The sequence below is a fragment of the Tasmannia lanceolata genome, unplaced genomic scaffold (assembly GCF_043159265.1).
Source record: "Tasmannia lanceolata isolate RefF3 unplaced genomic scaffold, GAP_Taslan_0.1 ptg000025l, whole genome shotgun sequence".
In the NCBI taxonomy this organism is placed as follows: Eukaryota; Viridiplantae; Streptophyta; class Magnoliopsida; order Canellales; family Winteraceae; genus Tasmannia; species Tasmannia lanceolata.
The window spans coordinates 845,627-855,815 of NW_027518702.1; positions in this window are offsets into that span (position 1 = coordinate 845,627).

Below are 10,189 nucleotides of genomic sequence, written 5' to 3' on the forward strand. Positions count from 1 at the left end.
TGAATGATGCTTTAATGGCTGAGTTTTCTTTTTAAGTCACAACTGTTGCTTCAATCTTTGTTATGATGTGTTAATCTGGAAGGAACTGACAATGAGATTTGATCGTTAGTTGTAATTTTTTTTATAGTATTTACATGATCTGATTCAATAGCAGGGTAGTGAGATTAGCTTATCGTCTTCTATTAACTATTCTATTTGATATACTTGTGTAAAATCTCACCATGATATATGTAAATTTGTAAGGACAAAGTAACTCACGTGGTAGTAAATATTTAATTTCATGAGAAAGGTTCAAATATATATGATGTTTAAGGCATGTGATTTAAAGATGTGATGACTGAAATAATAAACTATGTCCAGTTTGGGATTATTCTATAGTCTCTAGGTGTTGTCTTTAATTTCTCATGAAGAAATAATGCCTTTGTGGTCTCATATCCATAATATTATTAGTCCTGTGTGTTTCATTGAGAAAACCGTGAAGATTATAAGGATTACACTCTTAATGCGCTTGTAGGAGTATTTAACTGTAATATCTATATAATAATAGTCCCTGAAAACAAATAGATAAGATGCTTATGGTGTCCTCAAAGTGTTCAGAGCCTCTTTATTTTCTCCTTGTTTCTTTGTATCTGGTCATATGCTTTATGTCAACTTGTTTAAATGAGCTAAGCAGTTTAATAATTTGATGTTCCATTATGTAAAGGTTGTTTATTGGGTTCAAATGATGTAGCTGCTGTCCCATAGTTTTATTACTTTGAAATTGTGATTTTGGACGAATTAAAAAGCGCATATCTGCTATCCATAATTACATAGCTGCTGTCCCACAGTTCCATTACTTTGAAATTGTGATTTTGGATTTAAAAGTACATATCTGCTATCCATAATTGCATAGCTGCTGTCCCATAGTTTCATTACTTTGAAATTGTGATTTTGGACGAATTAAAAAGCGCATATCTTCCATCCATAATTGCATAGCTGCTGTCCCACAGTTCCATTACTTTGAAATTGTGATTTTGGATTTAAAAGTACATATCTGCTATCCATAATTGCATAGTTGCTGTCCCATAGTTTCATTACTTTGAAATTGTGATTTTGGACAAATTAAAAAGCACATATCTGCTATTCATAATTGTATAGCTGCTGTCCCATAGTTTCATTACTTTGAAATTGTGATTTTGGATTTAAAAGTACATATCTGCTATCCATAATTGCATAGCTGCTGTCCCATAGTTTCATTACTTTGAAATTGTGATTTTGGACAAATTAAAAAGCACATATCTGCTATTCATAATTGTATAGCTGCTGTCCCATAGTTTCATTACTTTGAAATTGTGATTTTGGATGAATTAAAATGCATGCATCTGCTATCCATAATTGCATAGCTGCTGTCCCATATAGGGGTGTCAACGAGCCGAGCCGAGTCGAGCTTGGCCAGGCTCGGCTCGGCTCGTTAAGCTCAAAGGCTCGGCTCGGTCAGGCTCGGCCAGGCTCGCGAGCCTTATCGAGCTTGGGTTTATCGAGCTTGGGTTATAAAGTTTCGCACATGGCAAAGGTGGCTAGCAAAAGAAAATAAGAAAAAAAAAGTAATCATTACAAACAAAAAGTAAAATAGCTAAATTTATAAAGTTTAAAATGAAAAATTACCAACAAAAGGTAGAAAGTTATGACAATTACGAAAAAAATACCAACAAAAGGTAAAAAGTTATGACAATTACGGGAAAAAATTAATTTCTCCCAAGAATTACAATCCCCGATTTTTCTCAAAAAAACACAACCGTTTGATTAGCACTGCCCTCAATACGTTTTGTTAGATGTTGACAAAACAGATGATATTGACATGAAAATACCAACCTCATGATGAAACAGCCTACTGTATTATATTTAGGAATATTCTTTTATACAAAAGTGGGTTTTCTTAACGAGCCAAGCAGAGCCGAGCCTGGCCTAACTCGGGCTCGGCTCGGCTCGTTAACGATTCGAGCCGAACTCGAGTCGAGCTTTTTTCGAGCTGAGCTCCAGCGAGCTTCCGAGCCCGAGCCAAAATTGACACCCTTAGTCCCATAGTTTCATTACTTTGAAATTGTGATTTTGGATGAATTAAAAAGCATGTATCTGCTATCCATAATTACATAGCTGCTGTCCAACAGTCTCTATGCCTTACAATTATAGTTTTGGTTGAATTAAGATGCATATATCTACTGTCCATCAATGTATAATTACTGTCCCGCATTTTACAGACTTTGTAATTATAATTTGGTTAGGTTTGTATGTTATGAAATGTTTTCTTTGAATAGAACCCGCTACTTTGTGTGCTATGAGTATTTGAAGCAATTGTCTAATCTTTTGGGTACCTTCAGATGTTGGTTCTCTCTTCATTGCAGAGGGGGCAATGATGGCGATAGTCGGAGCCTCCCCTTTAGAGAGACAATTTGTGTCTCTATAGAGCAAGCCCAGCCTCAGGGGACTTGCTTGGTCCAAGTAGTGTCCCCCTCTCTATTTTAGTAGACTTCTCTAGTCTTTTAGAAACCATTAGATGATAGTTTCTCTTCCTCATTTAGGAGACCATTGTGGTCTTATTAGCGAGTTCCATCATAGGAGACACGCTTTGTCTCATTAGGCAGCTCTCCTCTGGGAACAAGCCTCGTTGCTTAGAGCCCGCCTTTTTCCATTGGAGGCATACAGTGCCTCATTTATAGAACCTCCCCGGTTTGTCTCTCTTTTGAGTTGAAAGACATGCTATGTCTTATTTGTCCCCCTTTATAGAGTGTTAGAGAGTCTTTGACTCATTTATCCTTTTTAGTGGTTGTATTAGAGAGTCTTTGACTCATTCCTCCTTTAAGTTGTAGTATTAGAGAGCCTTTGGCTCACTCGTCCTTTGGATGACAATATTAGAGAGTCTTTGACTCGCTCGTCTTTTGATAGCGGTATTAGAGAGTCTTTAACTCATTTCCCCATCCCTTTAATTATTTTTAGGAGCTTCTCCTTAGTGTTGTCGTCGCTTTTATTTGTTTGAGACTTGTCCAGTTTCATTAGAGATTTGCCTTTTGGATCTTAGATCATTTCGTCATTCTTGATAGTTAGCTTATTTGGTTTAGGGGTTTCCCCTGTTAGCCCTAGGGTTTGACCCTAGGGTGTTGCTTTGCTTTTTTTCCTTAGGTCTTTGACCAAAAGGGTGAAATCAGAAATTAAAAATCTAAAAATATCAGAAACTCGAAATCCAAAAACATTTGAAAAGCTTTAAAACCCAAAAACATTAATACATTTAAAACCCAAAAACATTTGAAATTTAAAACATAAAAAACATTTGAAAACCCCAAAAGAAATCTAAAGTGTTGAGTATTTTAGAAGTAGTAATTAGGAGAGTTCGTTTCGAACTACATTGGCTTGATCCTCTCCCACGAGGTACGTAGTGCAGCTCGGGATTTATATCCCAAGTCCAACCAAACTTTTGTAAATAACATTTTAAATCTTTTTGAATAAGCAGTCTTTAAAACCTTGTTTTCAAAAGATCTTCCTCTAGAGTTAGGAGTTTCTCCTAGATAGAGAGTTTTAGAGTTAGGAGTTTCTCCTAGATAGAGAGTTTTAGAGTTAGGAGTTTCTTTTGATAGGTTGTTTGTTTGTTTGTTTGTTGTGTGTTTGTTTTAGAGTTAGAGGCCTGCCCTAGAGTTATAGGAGCGCCTCCGTCCGGTCAGTCGGCGATCTACATCGCCGAGTGATAACTAGAGTAGGATACGTTAGTCCACCCTTTGTTTTTCTTAGGAAACTCAGCCTAGTTACACATAGGTTGTAAGAACCACCTGCATTAGCTTGGGGCTAATCTGCATTTAGTTAGGGCATATAGGGTGTCCTAAAATCCACAATTCACTGAAATTTAAATAATCGTACAAAAAATTTTAATAACCGGTCCGGTCTTTTAGATCGAGTCTAGGATAGAGGTCTAGGTGTCTTAGGCATCCTAGCTTAGAATAGGTGCGAAGAACTACGTTGCCTTGATTCTCGTGGAGGCGGGGATACGTAGGCTTCTTTGGATGAATATCAGACCATCCAAGGACTCGGGCTAATCATTTAGAGTCTTAGGATTCGTTGTGTAGTTATTGTATTTTTTTGATGTGTTTTCTTACTTTCTTGTACTGATCCTATACCTTTAGCTATAGCTTGCATGTGCTTGCACATCAGAACTTAGATACCCATTAGGCATGTCACTCATAACCTAGCTATGCTTAGGTGACACATCTTTCATTTTATTTTATGTGTGCTTATTATCTTTATCCTCAGGAAATGCATGCTTAGGTAGACGACTCTAGAGGATTGTTCCCATTTCACATGATTTTTACCCAAACTTCTTTGTAGTTAATGAAAATGGCATACGAGACCAAGTGCTTGCACTCGGACGAATTGGTGGTGCTCTTCAGACCTTCTCCATTTGTAACCAGGCACAAACCCATATATATTTCTGGTTATCCATTGCACAGAGGATTTGATTTTAGGGTTCCATGGCATATCCATGGATGGCGACTCTGAGTTTATTTTAGGTATGTCTCGGTTTCGAGCCTTGGCTCCGGATCAAGACATATCTCTTTCTTTTTATATCGCCACTCGTGCTATGCTATGAGGGTGGCATCCGTTTTGAGAGTTCCTTGGTAGAGCTCTCCATTCACGTGGATGATCCAGAGGGTGTTAGGGACCCGTTCCTTCACCGTCCTCGGATCGGGGTCCACACATACACCGTTAGAACTATGTATAGCTATCCCTTTGCATCAATTCCGACGAAACTAGTTCGTCCGCAATCCAATAAATGCGGGACCCCTATCCAAAGGATATAAATGGGTCATTCGAGTTGTGAGTGGGATCATTGCTGGGATTTAACGGTCAATCCTGCGGAACCCAATGGTGGGCCCCACTGCAAGCTTGCTCCGTAGTTAAAACTAGGAAGGATATTTTCTCCTTTATATGGACAATTAGATTTGAATAATTAATCTTCTACACCATTTGCTTCTCTCCAAATATTAGTTTGTTTCCAAGAGATTTGAAGCTGTCGAAGTCTTATTTGATCACTGCTAAGGTTGGGATCTTCTTCCATGGGCAAATATAATTTCCATTGATGACATTTACTACGAAGAGAGAAACTGATTCTATCCATAGTTCTTCTATCTTCATGTCTTTTGCAAGCCGTATTCGATGAGCTATGGCGTTTAATTCCGAGGCATATATGTTACAAAGGGTTGAAACCCTCGGACAAAATCGCTACACGCAGCGGAATAAAATCGTGTAGAACAAAAATATTCATCAATTTTGTGGTAATCCCAGGAATCCTAGGGTCTAGATGATCTGATGATGATCAAAATAAAACACATAAAATATAAATTACCTTAGTTGTTATTGCGAAGAAGATCCTATGCATGATTTACTCCTCGAACGATGAAAAACGATCCAATCGCCGCGGCACCGCAAGTTGAACCCATGGATTCCTTTGTGTTGCACAAAGGGATATAAAATAATTTTTAGTCTAAGCTATATAGTGATCAAATTAGTACCAAGAGAAGGGAAATCGAGTTTCTCTCGATGGAGCTTTTATTATTTCTCAAAAACTAGAAGCTAGTATTCAAGAACTATAAGATATAGAAAGTGAGAAGAATTTAGGGGTGTCAATATTAATTCCAATAGCTTGGGCGACATCCAATTCTCGTCAACCCTTATGGTTTAAATAATATTGTGGGTTGCTTTTTACAATTCCCAAAAGTTACTTTCAATAGTACCTAAAGATTGAAAAGTAGTCAATGTTCGAAAAGTCAACAATGTAAAAATATAAGCAAAATATACGGCAGCCGAAAGTGGATGTGGCTTATTGCCCAATTTCACTTGGATTTCCATTTTATATTAATTTTGTTTCCAAAAATTGTGGTGAAAGATTCCAATCTCTCTCTTTCCATTCATACAAGCTTTTTCTTTTTCATCTAACACTTTAGAAATAAGATATTGTTCCTAACATTAAGTCTGCAATTGATAAGGACAATCCACATGGGGCGCACACTCATGGGTCGCACCCAAACTCGTTCCATGTGGGTTTGCACTATCCAATTTGAAATCCTTTGCAATTTCCAATTCCATTCCCAATTAAATCAAATTACAAACCCCTCATATTCAATAGGATCAAAGCTCCATCCAAATAGTATGTAATTCCCAAAGTACCCCTTTGATTAAATTTTAACCAATTTGGTATTGCAATTGTGTCCTAGAGTGACATACACCGTTAGAACTATGTATAACTATCCCTTTGCATCAAATCCGACGAAACTAGTTCGTTCGCAACCCAATAAATGCGGGACCCATATCCAAAGGATATAAATGGGTCATTCGAGTTGTGAGTAGGATCATTGCAGGAATTTAACAGTCGATCCTGCGGAACCCAATGGTGGGCCCCACTGCAATCTTGCTCCGTAGTTAAAACTAGGAAGGATATTTTCTCCTTTATATGGACAATCAGATTTGAATAATTAATCTTCTACACCATTTGCTTCTCTCCAAATATTAGTTTGTTTCCAAGAGATTTGAAGCTGTCGAAGTCTTATTTGATCACTGCTAAGGTTGGGATCTTCTTCCATGGGCAAATATAATTTCCATTGATGACATTTACTACGAAGAGAGAAACTGATTCTATCCATAGTTCTTCTATCTTCATGTCTTTTGCAAGCCGTATTCGATGAGCTATGGCGTTTAATTCCGAGGCATATATGTTAGAAAGGGTTGAAACCCCCGGACAAAATCACTACACGCAGCGGAATAAAATCGTGTAGAACAAAAATATTCATCAATTTTGTGGGTATCCCAGGAATCCTAGGGTCTAGATGATCTGATGATGATCAAAATAAAACACATAAAATATAAATTACCTTAGTTGTTATTGCGAAGAAGAACCTATGCATGATTTACTCCTGGAATGGTGAAAAACGATCCGGTCGCCACCACACCGCAAGTTGAACCCATGGATTCCATTTTGTTGCACAAAGGGATAGAAAATAACTTTTATTCTCCCTATATACTGATCAAATCAGTACCAAGAGATGGAAAATCGTGTTTCTCTCGATGGAGGTTTTATTATTTGTCAAAGAGTGGAAGCTAGTATTCAATAACTACAGGAAATATAAAGTGAGACGAATTTAGGGGTGTCAATAGTAATTCCAACAGCTTGGGTGACATCCAATTCTCGCAACCCTTCTGGTTTAAATAATATTGTGGGTTGCTTTTTAAAATTCCCGAAAGTTACTTTCAATAGTACCCAAAGATCGAAAAGTTGTAAATGTTCGAAAAGTCAACAATGTAAACATATAAGCTAAATATATGGTAGCCCAAAGTGGATGTTGCTTATTGCCCAACTCACTTGGGTTTCCAGTTTATATTAATTTTTATTAGCAAAACTTGTGGTGAAAGATTCCAATCTCTCTTTCCATTCATACAAGCTTTTTCTTTTTTTCTTTTTCATCTAATACTTTAGAAATAAGATAAAGTTCATAACATTAAGTCTACAATTGATATGGACAATCCACATGGGGCGCACACTCATGGGTCGCACCCAAACTCTTCCCATGTGGGTTTCCACAATCCAATTTGAAATCCCTTGAAATTTCCAATTCAATTCCCAATTAAATCAAATTACAAATCCGTCCTATCCAATAGGATCAAAACTCCATCCAAATAATATGTAATTCCCAAAGTACCCATTTGATTAACATTTAACCAATTTGGTATTCCAATTGTGTCCTAGAGTGACATACACCATTAGAACTATGCATAGCTATCCCTTTGCATCAAATCCGACGAAACTAGTTCGTCCGCAATCAAATAAATGCGGGACCCCTATCCAAAGGATATAAATGGGTCATTCGAGTTGTGAGTGGGATCCTTGCAGGGATTTAACGGTCGATCATGCAGAACCTAATGGTGGGCCCCACTGCAATCTTGCTCCGTAGTTAAAACTAGGAGGGATATTTTCTCCTTTATATGGACAATTAGCTTTGGACAATTAATCTACTACACCATTTGCTTCTCTCCAAATATTAGTCAGTTTTTAAGAGATTTGAAGCTCTCGAAGTCGTATTTGATCACTGCTAAGGTTGGGATCTTCTTCCATGGGCAAATATAGCCTCTATTGATGACATTTACCACGAAGAGAGAAACTGATTCTATCCATAGTTTTTCTATCTTCATGTCTTTTGCAAACGATATTCCTTGAGCTATGGTGTTTAATTTCAAGGCAAATATGTTAGATAGCGTTGAAACCCCCAGGCAAAATCGCTACACGCAGCGGAATAAAATCGTGTAGAACAAAAATTTTCTTCAATTTTGCGGGTATCTGTAGACACCCCATTTTGACTGGACCCAAGTTCGCTGTGTTTGTGCGAAACCCCATCCAATCACCAAGCTAGGATCCTAAATTGCATTACAAGTTAGGTTAGGGTCTCACCAAGGCCCCCGCCAAATTTCATCAAAAGCCGACCCGATTTGTCAAAAAGGACGAGCCAGGGAAGAGGTGTGGTATGAATGTATAAGGGGGGTGAGTTATCTGCAGAGTAGAATATCCAGGTGAGAATAGGGGTGAATTATCCTGTGATGGGCGCGCCCAAGCCGAATAGGACAAATCTGGCGGGCGAGCCTCATCAATTTCTGCGCGCCTCATCAAGTGGGGGTGCGAATATCAACACTGTTACTTTGATATATATAAAAAAAAATAAAAAGGAACGGGGACTGTTCATTCTCGTTGAAAACAAAGAAAAGAGAGAGCGAGAGCAGAGAGAGATTTGGGTTTTCTTTCATTTTTCTTCTTCCGCCGATCGTTCCTATGATCGTTAGTCGGAGATCCAACCTCCGATCCGAAGCAAAGAGAGAGAGAGTCGGAGATAGAGAGAGGGAGAGAGAGAGAGAGAGAGAGAGAGAGAGAGAGAGAGAGAGAGATCTGAGAAGAGAAAAATCTAAAAATCTTCAAGCCTTTGCTCGTTTCATCATCTTCTCCGGTAATCTTTTCCGGTAAGCTTGCCGTATCTCCGGCCGAAAGCTCTTTTCATTTTTTAAAACCCCTAAAATCCGAGCTCTTCTTGTGCAGATATATATATATATATATATATATATATATATATATATATATATATTTTATAAAGTTTTAGATATATGTTTTTACTTGCAAAAGACCTCAGATCTGGAGGTTTTGCTTTGAAACTTTAGCTTTACCTCTTCATATCTTGCATTTGTCCTTCATAAACCCTAGATATGGTCAATTCTCTTTTAAATCTTGCGTGTTCCTTTGATTAATCATCGGATTTGTTAATTCTCTTGTTTTTCTTAATTTTCAAAGCTAGCTTCATCTCAAGCCTTATTTTCTCTTCTTTTAATTATAGATCCGAAAATTTTCAAACCCTAGCTCAAACACCAAAACCTTAGATCCAGAGAGATAGAGTCTTAATTCATCATTTTACAATGTTAAACCCGTAGATCTGGCCATTTACCTTGCGGATCTGTCAAACCTCCATGAGATTCAACCTTCCTCATCACAGATCTATGCATTTTCATTAGAGATCGAAATTCTTTTGGTCAAATTGCTTATTTTCAAAGAAGAAAGAAAGGAAAGAATTAGATCTGAATGAGCTCAGCTCAATCCTTTGCTATCTCAAAGATTTTCAGAAAATCAGAGTCATCCGATCTAATCATTCGTCATTTTCGATTGGAGATCGCCATATTCAGTATAAAATTCTAACGGATTTGAGGTATTTTCATCATTTAATCTTTGTCAGAACTCAAGAAATTTCTTGTATGTTGTATTGATTTCTTTTTGATTTGTGGATGTCTAGAAGTTCCATTCTCTTTGAGATTGTTCTTTTAGATGATTTCTAAATTTTGATATGAATCAGAGTTCATATTTTAGCCTTCGCATGTAAATTAGAGTACATTACATTGGTTAATTCACATTGATAATAGCTGCCCTCATATATTTTAGGAATTTTATCACTGGTCTCTTGGCTGTGGATTGTGGATACTTGATCTATTTCTCTTGGTTTCGTTTCTTGCAAAGTGCCTTTTATTTTTGTCTGAATGGTGAGTTCTTATGGTCTCATTTGGAAGAAGAAAGGAGTGATGTTTTATTCTCAACTTCGGTTTCCTGTGAATTCTCATTTCCTTTTTGGCGTGTGAGTTAGGAAGG